The sequence below is a fragment of the Vulpes lagopus genome, chromosome 4, assembly GCF_018345385.1.
Source record: "Vulpes lagopus strain Blue_001 chromosome 4, ASM1834538v1, whole genome shotgun sequence".
Lineage (NCBI taxonomy): Eukaryota > Metazoa > Chordata > Mammalia > Carnivora > Canidae > Vulpes > Vulpes lagopus.
The window spans coordinates 142,952,355-142,964,387 of NC_054827.1; the positions used below are offsets into that span (position 1 = coordinate 142,952,355).

The 12,033-nt window shown below is 34.9% G+C and overlaps 1 long non-coding RNA gene across 2 annotated transcripts in view; it reads right to left on the bottom strand.

The window, feature by feature from the left end:
- Positions 1–1,056: 1,056 nt before the first annotated feature.
- LOC121488667 overlaps positions 1,057–12,033 on the bottom strand; it is a 79,783-nt gene continuing 68,806 nt past the window's right edge. For both annotated transcript variants that reach the window (XR_005987203.1, XR_005987202.1), the window contains one exon: positions 1,057–4,233. This is a non-coding gene — a long non-coding RNA (uncharacterized LOC121488667). The remainder of the gene's footprint in view (positions 4,234–12,033) is intronic.

Here is a 12,033-nt window from a genome sequence, read left to right on the forward strand (position 1 = left end):
ATGCCAACAAAGGCATAAAATCATGGTATTCTACACTTAAGTTATTGAAAGGCTTGTTACCTGTTTTGGAGATTTTCACCATACTCATTTGTTGTCATACACAATTTTACCTGCCAAGAAAAATCAGTCACCTTCTGAGAGAATGGCTACACTTTATAAATGGTTAACAATACTCAGTCTAACTTCCAACAAATAATTTGCTGGGAAAAAATGGAGGCCTCAACTTAAAGACATATTTGTTGAATTAACAATGTAAGTTATATCCTTGACCTAATAAGGGTATTCTTTAAGGCATGTTGTTCCTCCCCTGTTCACTCCATAACTCACAGTCACAATCATAAATGTAAAAAAATATCATAGTCTGGTAAAGACATATCAAAACTCTTAACGTCTCCATAAATCTTGTAAATAAAATATTAGAACTCATAAATAATAGGTTACAAAGAAAAATTTAAAAATAAATATGTTAGTATGATGAAATGAAAATAATAACAATGGAAATTAACCAAAAGAAAACATAGGCAAACATGTAATCTCATGTTATAGAAATAATTATTAATCATAGAAAGTTAAGAGAAAAAAATGAGAAAATTTTAGTATATGTACATAACAAGTTACATATAACTTAAAAATATAAATAATATTAATAGTCAAATTGTAACTAGAAAACGATTTGCTACCTATGTGACCTAGAAAATTAAATTCTTACCTCAATAAATAAAAATAGGCAATGAGCAAATTATCACTTTAAACAACTCCACCCATGAAAATAATCTCAACAACTACAAATGGTTAATAAATGCATTAAAATATTCAGCATGACTTACAATTAAAGAAATGCAAATGGGTAGTCTAATGTGCTGTTTGTGGGAATACAAATGTATGGAAACTTTCTAGAGGGCAACTTGGCAACGTTTATCCAAATCATTAAAACACCCATACTCTTTGACCCAATTATTCCATTTTAGGAATATATCCTAAGGAAATAATCAGAGAAGTGAGCAATGAATTATGCATAAGAATGTTTATTGCAGCATTATTTATGGTAGCAAAATCCTGAGGCCAGGCCATCTAATATGAGAGGAATAATTTAGTAAATTACTACAAAATAAGAGAACCCAGTAATACAACACAATATTATGCATTCCTCACAAGTGTTTACATATTAAAATGGTATAAAATTCATGAAAATGAAAATATGTAATAGAAACTATCAAATGCATATCCTAATTTTCTTAAATTATATATCTATACAGAAACATGTATGCACACATACTCCTGGAAAAAATACACTAAAATTTAATATTTTAATTATCATGTGCTGTGATTATGGATGATGCCTTTCTCTGCTCATGTCTGCATTTTATACAGATTGTGCCTTAAACTTATATTAATTTTATTAGGAAAAGCAATCCAAGTTAAAGAAATGTCTATTCGTTTTCACTTTCTGAATATGTTAAGCTAAAATAATTATCATCCTGAGACTGGAGAAATACAAATATGATATTAATATAGCACAAAGTGGAATGAAATATTTTTTATTGTTATCGTATTGAAGAAAGTACAAATCACAAACTGATTACTCACTTATGGATAATTACAGAAGACAATGCTTTTAGAAATGTAGATGAAATTGCCAATACAATTGTAATAAGATCAGCAAACTTAGAGCTCAGAAATTTATCTAATCATGTAACAAGATAATCCTGATTTTAATAGCACATCTAAAGTGATATTTATATCCTACATTGAGTTATATATTTAAAGATTACAACTGTTCAAGCATCCATAAAACATTTAGCAGTATCTATTGTATATATATGTAAATATTATATATCAAATATTGGAAAAAGATGCACCAAAACCATGTATTATTTTTAAGTGAATTTAAAACTCACACATAAGAATTTAAACACATTCTGAAATTATTATTGTTCCAAAAATGAAATCAAGTTTTTTGTAAAATAATTAAATGTATAAATACAAGTTTTAAAAGTTCAGTATGACAAAGAGAACAGTCTTATTCATATCAGTGTCATTCAGCAAGCACATCTTTGGGAAAAAAAAAAACGTATGGGTCAATTAACTATATTTTTTATTGTATTTTTTTTAATCTTTTTTTTTTCAGAGTAAAGGATTTCAATGTATACATATGCAGTGTTCAGTATGTATTAGACTTTCTATCCAATTAACAAGTCAGGAAGACTAAAGTACAGTAAAGAAATATATAGAGACTTGAAAGTTGTAAAGACATCTAGAATAAGACTCTTGGGCAGAGACAAGTGCAAAAGGCTCTAAGTTGAGAATGGGTTAGTGTGCGTTAGGAAATACAAAAAAGTACATATGGGTAGAGCCTCATAGGCAAGGGAAACAGTGGATAGTTCAGAAAACGATCAAGCATCTAGATAATTTGGGATGTTATATCTATTTAAGAACTTCGGCATTTCTCTAAGATGGAAAGCCATAGAAGTTATTTAGGTATTAGATATAATTAAATTTTGGAAGAATAACTCTGTTGGGTGGACTACATAGATTACATAATGATGATTTATGTTTAGGCTATTATAATCTGGGCAAAATATGGTTGCTTGGACCCAGGTGTTAGTATTAGAAGAGCTGAAAATGGTCAGAATGGGTCTATTTCAAAGGTAAACTCAATAGGGACGCCTGGGTAGCTCAGTGGTGGAGTGTCTGCCTTCGGCTTAGGGCGGGATCCCAGGTCGCAGGATCGAGTCCCACACCCGGCTCCCTGTGAGGAGCCTGCTTCCTCCTCTGCCTATGTCTCTATCTGTGTCTCTCATGAATAAATAAATAAAATCTTTAAAAAAAAGAAAAAGGTAAACTCAATAGGTTTAATTGGTGGGTTCAAAGTAAAGTGTATGATTTACCATGATGAACACTGAGCAATGTATAGAATTGTTGAATCATTATTATACACCTGAAAGTAATCTAACACTGTATGTTAATGATACTAGAAATTTAAAAAAAATAGTAAAGTGTATGAGGATAAAATGACAAAGGACATCTGGATTTGCCTGGAGCCACTATCTATCAAAATGGAAAAGACGGTGGGTGAAATAGATTTAATATGAAACAAATACTTTGTTATCACTACTCTTGAGAGATGGATTGTAAGCCTCCTTCCCTTGAATTTGGAAAGTCTCTTGATGGACTTGATTGAATGTTAAAGTGTAATGGAAGTGGTGCTTGGGAATTCTCAGCTGAGATCCTAAGAAATCTTGCAGTTTCCACCTAAGTCTCTTAGGACACTCACCTGGGAGTTGCCAGTCATCTTGTCAGATGTCTCACTATACAGAAACCTCTTTAATATAAGGAAGCCGTATAGAGAGAAGATATGGAAAGAGCCCAAGGATGAAAACTATTCCATCTCAGGTGCCACAAATATACATATGAAAAAGCCTTCAAATGTCTCCTCCTCAGACACCATCTTTCTCAAACCACATGAAAGTTTTTGAGTGAAAATATCCATCTGAACCTAGTCAATCCTCAAAGCCATCGGAAAACAAGTAAATAAATAAATGTAATTTTAAGCCTCTAAGTGTTGGCATGACTTGTTTGACAGCAATAGAGAACCAGAGCGGTGGGAGATACAGGGTTAGGGGAAAATTAAAAGTTTTATTTTTCACATGTTAAATACCAGATAGCCATTAACCATCCAGGTGAAAATGTTGAGTAGACCGATAACTCCTGGAATTCACAGATATTTAGATTTGCTCACTGGTCCACGACAGCATTTATGTTTAAAGCCCTCAGGGCAAATGCTGAATTATTATGACAGTGAATACTCCTTGTTCCTTATTTGAGAGCTTCTACTTTTTCATTGTTAAGAATAACGTCTGCTATGAATTCTGATGGATAGCTGTATTTTTGAGGTTTCTTCTTCTCCATATTGACTAAGGGTTTTTCTTTTACTCTGTGAATGGATATTAATATTTATCCACACTTTTTCTGTATCTAGCGATAGGATCATACAGTTTTATTTACATGCTGAATTTTTTGTTATCAATGAAGCATCACCATCATGCCATTCTAAGATCTCTCCTGCCTCACTAAGATCTCTCCTGCCTCACAAAGGAGAAACTAGAAACTTTTAAATCCCATAATTCTCTTCACCTAGCTTTCTCTGCGTTAAAAGCTGATGATGGAAGGATTTTTTTTTTCTTTTTTCTTTTTCTTTTTTTTTTTCACCGATGGAAGGATTTCATAGGAGATCTGGAAGGCACAAGAGGAGAGAACATTATTCTGTTAGGTATTTGTGGACAGACACATGCTCATATGATGTTTGAAACAACTTTCAGGGGCAATTCTTGAGTGTTACTTAACGTATCTTAGGTTAAACGGGAGAGTTTCTCAACAGTTCCTTCCATTCGCTATAGTTGGTCATCAGTAAATTCATGAAAACCACCTGATCTAGTGGTGTTGGCTGTGACTTTTGGTGGAGCATTCTCTGACCTTAACTCTATCAGCCTTGCCAATAGCAGTACAAGCTTCCAATTTCCAGTATTAGAACATTTTTCATTTGGAAAGCAGAAAGACTTCTGTGTTCTATACTGAGTCCTGACTGATATGCTGATGGATTTTTATACAACTAAACCATGTTTACATTGCTGAGATAAAACCTACTGTGTAATTGTAATAGATTCTTCACCAATTATTTCATTATAATTTTCTCCCTTTTGGACTCCTGGATTAATTGTACTTCCGGATGCTCTGATTAGGTGGGCCCATAGAACTCATTCTAGCCAACACATTGTGAGCAGATGGGAAGTGTCACTTGCAGGCCAAGCATTAAATTGCTGGCACAAGACCTCAGACTGTTTCTCCCTCTGCTATCACCATTAGCACTGGTGGTGACTGGTCTCTCCATCTGAGATGTGAAATAAGGATACAGAACACAGCCTCTAGCACATTCGCTATGGATATATATGACATAATCAATAAATAAAACATCTGTTGTTTTGAAAACCACCATCATTGATGGTAGGCTATTGGGCATAATCAAGGCTATTTTGACTGGTACAGTAATTAGTACCAAAATCAGGTTACTGCTCTCATGAAAATACTAAAATAGTTGGTATTAGTTTAAGGAACAGGAAGAAGACAGGAAGAAAACTTACGAGAGCCTGGAACGATGCTGATGAAAATTCTAAGTTGGGGAAATATTTGGTAAAATTCTTACCTCAATAAACTTATATTTTGAGGGAAGACATTACAGGACAGATTGTAGGAAGTATTTGATGTTTATTGTAGGCTGTATGTTGGAAGTATTATTAGAAACTGAGCACAGAAAACTATTGGTTGTTTTGCAGCAAACAACAAAAAAAGTATACTTCACGAATTGAGGAATCTTTTAGATTGGAAAGGCAACTGTTTCTTTATCCCACACAGTAAAAGATAAAATGAAATAGGTCTTTCACATCAAAAGCAAATTCTAATTGGTCTTTAAGCAAATATTAAATACAGAGTAGGGATTTTAGAACCATTAGCAAAACCCTTTAATGAGCTTTGCATCCATTAGAACTCCCAGCTAGACAAAACAGCTCAGAAAAAAGCAGAATAAGAATGCAGCTGTTCTCCAACCGAAGTGGCCCTAGTTATTTATGATTTGGTTAGGAGAAACAGAAACCTGAAGGTAATAAAAAAAAGGAATAAGGAACATATCAAGTTTAAGAAAAATGTCTGGAAAATAACTGTAGATATGGATGTTTGCATATCGTGCTGACAGGAATCAACTAGAACTGACAGGAATGAAATACAGAGAAACCAACTAAATTTATAAGATCTATACCACTAAAAAAACCAAAGCCCTATGCATAAAAATTTTGTGAGAGTTGAGGAGTTGTGCCCACTATATACAACTAAAAATGACCCTCGGGCCCCTAAATATTGCCTTAATCAGATATCCTCTAAGTAGGATAGTGGATATGGAAAACTTCACAGAAAATGAAGCAACAGGTTCAGGAGATAAACAGAATGGGAGCTTCTTTCAGGGAGAATCAAGATGTAACTAGGCTTTCCCTTTCCCCATGTGATAGGGCTTCTATAACATCTGTCCAAAGTATCTGAGTTTCTGTGAACCAGTTTACCATTCTTTTGTTCTCAAATAGCAACATGTATTTTAGTTACTCTATTCTTGGGATTAAAATTGGCGCAGACATTCTCAGCAGAAATATGGCTGCTACTTCGTCAAATTTAGTATGTGCACAACTATGATCTAAAAATGCTGCCAGCAAGAACATAATCTTAATAAATAAATGCTTAACAGTGTTAATTGCAGCATTATTGGCCATAATAATGGCAACTTGCTTATGTCACACTGACATGAACCATGGTTAAATGTAATTGCGAAAGAAGGGGATGGCTGTAAAATTTATGGAATTATACCATAGCATTTTATGTAACAGTTAGAAGGAAAAAAAATGATATATACTGAACTAAATGGGTAGATCAGAAACATTTTGATGAGTGAAAAAAGTAAATGGTACATGAGACCTATAATATGAACGATTTATTTATATACAATATATTAACACAAACCAGATTACATAATAATAATGCAATTAATTAAATTTATGGGGAATGAGGGGGAAAGAAAAAAGACATACTGAAGGAAATACATGAATAAAGAACAATGGTATCATATGAATCAATGATTATAATGAACCATGAATTTGAATGTATAATGAACTCAATCCTGAGTACCTACACGCGCCAAATTAAAACTCCATAAAACTTAAAAGTAAACCAGCTGGTTTGCATAAAAGACACATAAGAATAAAAATCAATTAATCTTCAATCAATGAAAAGAGAATGAACTGAAAATTCCACCAAAGATAGTAGACAAGTCTTTTTATTTACTGGTGAGGAAGATATTATTTAAAACCGTCAGGTCTGTTTTCAGGGCTTTCTTCCACTACCTACTGGTTCAGTGACATTGAGAAAATGTTTTAGTTTCATGATTATTGTTAAGTAACCTATACTATATATATAGCCCTTGTATGAAATGAAAACAAACTATGGAGCACCATGATACGTCAATCAACTTGCTATGATCTCTGTGAGCAAGTTTCTAATGATCTAGTGGAGAGCCCAAACCACAGGTACATATGTGCTATGATGGGGTATAATAGTGCTACTGAAGTCCTCACTAAGGAACTAATCCGGTCTTCAACAGGAAATGGAAACTGTCTAAAGAGAAGGGCTCTAAGCTGAAGTGCAGAGAATGAGTACAAGTAATACAACTGAGGCTATAGTGTGTGTGTGTGTGGGGGGGGGTGTGTGTTCTGAGAGAGAGAGAGAAAATGAGAGAGAGACCCATGAGGAGAGTTAATTCAAAAGAGAATATAAAATAGTAATGTTTTTCAAGTACAAATGGGACATGAAGGAGTGCCTGGGTGGCTCAGTAAGTTAAGGGTCAGACTCCTGATTTCAATTCAGGTCATGATCTTCAGGGTCAGGAGATCAGAGTCCCAATTTTGCTGAGCATGGAGGCTACTTGTGGTTCTCTCTCTCTCTCTCTCTCTCTCTGTCTCCTTCTGTCCCTCCCACCCACTAGCTCTCTCTCAAAAATTAAAATAAAAAAAAAGAAATATTAAATTTACAAGGTTATTATTAAAATTACTAGTATCAAAACAGAGGTAGCAAAAGTTAGGAATTAGTAGCAAGACCAAAAAGATTTTGTATGTTTTCTGTTCCTGAAAGGCCACATTCCTGTTTCCCTTTTGGATGATAATTGATGGATAGCATCTCAATCTTGTAGGCTTTCCTCATAATTTGTTTTTGTTTAATCCACAACTCAGTTTCCAATTCTACTGTATTGCCATGATATGTCACTCAACCAAAAAAAGATGAGTTTTTTGAATTGTTTAAATTGTAATGAGGAATCCTTTGAAAAGCAAAACATATGACTTGCAAAGAGTTCCACCAACAATATATGCACGTTGTGTTTGTGTGTTCGCAGATACCTTTATGCGTTCATGTGTGTTGATTTTTCTCCCTTATCCTAAAACAGAATCTACAACTTGGAAATTATGTAGTTCAACATATTTTTTGCATTCCAGTTCTCTGGAGGTTTCTCATTGCAGAAATTCAAATCTAAAGACACATGCATTGTATGAAACATCAAACTGTCATGTAATTTCTTTTTTCTGTCATCACAGATAATACTATAAGACCAGAGGCATCAATGGCAATAGATGTCATACTTTTTTTATAAATTTTAGAGTAGCATTCATTTTGTGTTTATGCTGCTTTAAATATAAAGCATATAAGAAATTATCTCATGCAATAGCACATAATGAAATAAGAAAATGCCACATGTGGAATGTTTTATTATAATTGGTACTATAATACAGATTAATATGTGTCACATTAAAATCTAAAATTCCAGAAATAAAGTATATCAAGTATATCTAGTGGAATATTGTTTTAATAAACTATGATTAAAAATGTTCTTCAAAATGACGCATTTTAAGAGCAAAACTACTTTAATAAACTTAAATTATGCATCTGCATCACATACAGAGTATATCTGAATTTTTGAAAACTACCTAACCCTGAACTTTATTTTGCTTCATTTCATCTTTGTTTTTATGCATGGGATATTGAAAGTGAATGCCGAACCATTCTATACCCCTTTTCCTCCACCACTTTTCTACTCTTACTAAGGAAATCAAACCATTACATATTACAATTTCTAAATGCAGAATGTGGTACAACCACTATAAGGCAGAGGCATTCAACATGAGTTTTAGGCACTAGAAATGTTTTGAGCAGGGTATAGTGAACCATCATGACCAGATATACCTGTTCTATTTTCAGCTCTTGGATGAAATCCCTCAGGCTCCTTCTCAATATCCTGTCTGGCATTTCAGTCACTATGATTAGAACCCCAATGCTTCTGGACCTCTCAAAATGTGTTTCTTATAGCACCTCCCTCAAAATCACTTGAGATGCTTATTAAAAATTCAAATTACCGGGACTATCTTAGCTTTACTAAGTCAAAATCTCTGGTGATTGGATAAAAGAACCTACTATTTAATAAGCTCCCTAGATGATTGTTATGCATGCAAAAGTTTGGGGGAAATGCTGTTCTGGAGGTATGCAATCATATTCCATTCTGCTTCATCTCTTCTTTCCTCTCAAGCCACCCTTTGAATGCATGTCCCAGGAAATGATCTACTGGGTGTGCAAGTGCTATTTAATTAGTAAGCAAATTTTCATGTTGAAGAGTCTATATGCCAGTGAATTTATAAAGTGGTGAGCATGGTGTAGAGCAGTGTTTTGTTTTTAATTTTAGTTATTTTAATTAAAAGCTTTGAAATGTGTAAATGAAAATAAGAGATATCTAGATGCCAAAAAAAGAGATATCTAGATGCCAATAATTTAACGATTTTAAAATGGAACTAATAGACAACATCTTTTAAAAGTCTCTGCTTGTTTGCAAAGTTAGACCTAATATAACAATTTGCCCTGGGGCTGCTCAGGCAGTAAACATCAGTTATTGAGCACATCCCACTGTTTGTAGCCTTAAGGCCAGAGTTCCTCTTTCCATGGCACATTATCACCAGTCTTCTGCCTGTAATAATTGCTCTATCCAATTTGAATGGTATAAAAATAAGTGTAGGTATTTTGCTTCTAGTATGGCAGCATGGAGGGGGGGAGGGGGGGCCTGGAAACATCTCATAACAAAACAAGCAAAATTGTGAAAATTATTATTTTTTAATCATTTAAAGACTGGGAATTGTGCTAAGAACATACAGTAAAGGAATACTTTATTCAAGAAAATCTAAAGTATGGCAAGAATACCACTTTTGGCATTGACCAATGATCTATTTCTACTCTTTCTGCCTCCAGTTCAATTTGAATGAAATTCCACTCTAGGACAATATAGCCAAGAAAACTGAACTTTATCTCCCCTCAGCTCACAATCAAGGGTTATATTATCTCACCAGAAGAAGGAGGCCATCAGCATTTCCCATCCTCTCAAACTCTGAATTGAATGAGCTGACTTCCTGAGAACAATAGAGGTGAGAGGCTACCTTCCTCCACCCACCTCCACACATCAGATGGGAGGCACTACCACAGTTGTGGGAGGCTAAGAACACCTGATCCTTCACCCTAGCTCTCTCCTAGAGCAGATGTTCCTACCAGGTAAGGCAAGCCCCAAAGCACAGAGGCTACCACCCTACCCAGAGCCCAGATAAGTGACTCAGAGATTTTTCTCATAGGTGCAGGGGCGGAGGAGAGGCAGCCCATAACAAGACAGCTCTGAATCTCTCTTGGCCAAGGCAAGAGGAGGAAGAGCCATCATTGTAAAATGGACCCAGAGCATTTTTCATAACAAAGGCCTACTCTACAGAGGAAAACATTTTGCAAGAGTCTTTTGTATTTCCTAATAGAGGAAATAACTTCCTCCCAATCCAGCACCTTTCTGTTTTATCTGGGGGTGGGGGCAGGGGTAGTAATAAGGATTGTGAATATTAGAGACATAAATTTAGATTGGTAGAATCAGGCATGAATATAGGGGGCGGGGAGAAAAAAGAGCTACAGTATCAGTGAAACACTTGTGAAAGTAACAACTCTGAAACATAAGACCAATAATATTTGATATTTAATCAAGCTATTTATAGAATGCCCTGTCTCCTATGCCTTATCACTATACCAGCAGAGTTTCAGGATGCTGTGAGTTTTAGCTACAGGAGCTACAAAACAGAGCACCTCCATGAGAAGCAGGTAGGGATACCCAAAGTCAAAAAAGGAGACAAGAGTAAAAAGACTAGAGGAATTTGAAAACTCTCACCCCTATAGCTGCAACAAACACTAAATATCCCAATTCACAGTCAAAGTAACATAAATCCTCACACTTAAAAGGTCTATTTAACTCAGTTCCTGGGCAGCCTGCGTGGCTCAGCGGTTTAGTGCCGCCTGTAGCCCAGGGCATGATCCCAGATCAGGTTCCCTACAGGGAGCCTGCACCTCCCTCTGCCTGTATTTCTGCCTCTCTCTCTGTCTCTCATGAATAAATACATAAAATCTTTAAAAAAATAATTTAGTTCCTATTACCCAATACATCTGCCTTTTATCAAAAAATTGTAAGATATGACAAAAAGAAGAGTCTGAAGCAACCATCAAAACCAGATTGAGATGTTAAAAAAAATGTAGTAATCACACAGAAATTTTAAAACAACTAGGATATGTTAAGGGATCAAATGGTAAAAAGTAAGTATCATACAACGGGGGGCAGTGTAGACAGAAAGAAGGAAACTTTAAGAAAAATCAAAATGAAATGCTAGATATTAAAAAAAACTGAAAAAAAGATGAAGACAACCTTTGATTATTAGACTGAACATTGTTGAGGGAAGAATTCCTGAGCTGTAAGATAGTCAATAGAATATTCTAAACCAAAAGGCAAAAGGAAAAGAAAAAAGAAAAAAATCCAAAACTATGGGACAATTTCAAAAGTTTTAGCATACATTATTAGAATATCAGACAGAGGCTAAATTGTGAACAAAGCAGAAGAAATATTTGAAGTGATAGTGACTGAGAATATTCTAAAACTAATGATAGATCCCAAACCATGGATCAAGGAAGCTCAGAAAATACCAAGCAAAATAAATACCCTACTCCCATCTCTAAACAACAACAAAAACAAACTAAGGCATATCCTATTCAAACTGCAGATGACCAAAGACACAGAGAAAATCAGGAAGCAAGCTAGGGGTCAGGACATCTTATCTATAAGGGAACAGGATAATAATTATATTGGACTCCTTGTCAGAAACCATGAAAATAGAGTGTAGTGAAGTATTCAGAGTGATGAAAGAAAATTACCAAACTAGAATTCTATATCCAGCGAAATTATCTTTCCAATGTAAAGGAGAGGACAGCCCAGGGGGCTCAAGGGTTTAGCGCTGCCTTAGGCCCAGGGCCTGATCCTGGAGACTCGGGATCGAGTCCCATGTCAGGCTCCCTGCATGGAGCCTGCTTCTCCCTCTACCTGTGTCTCTGCCT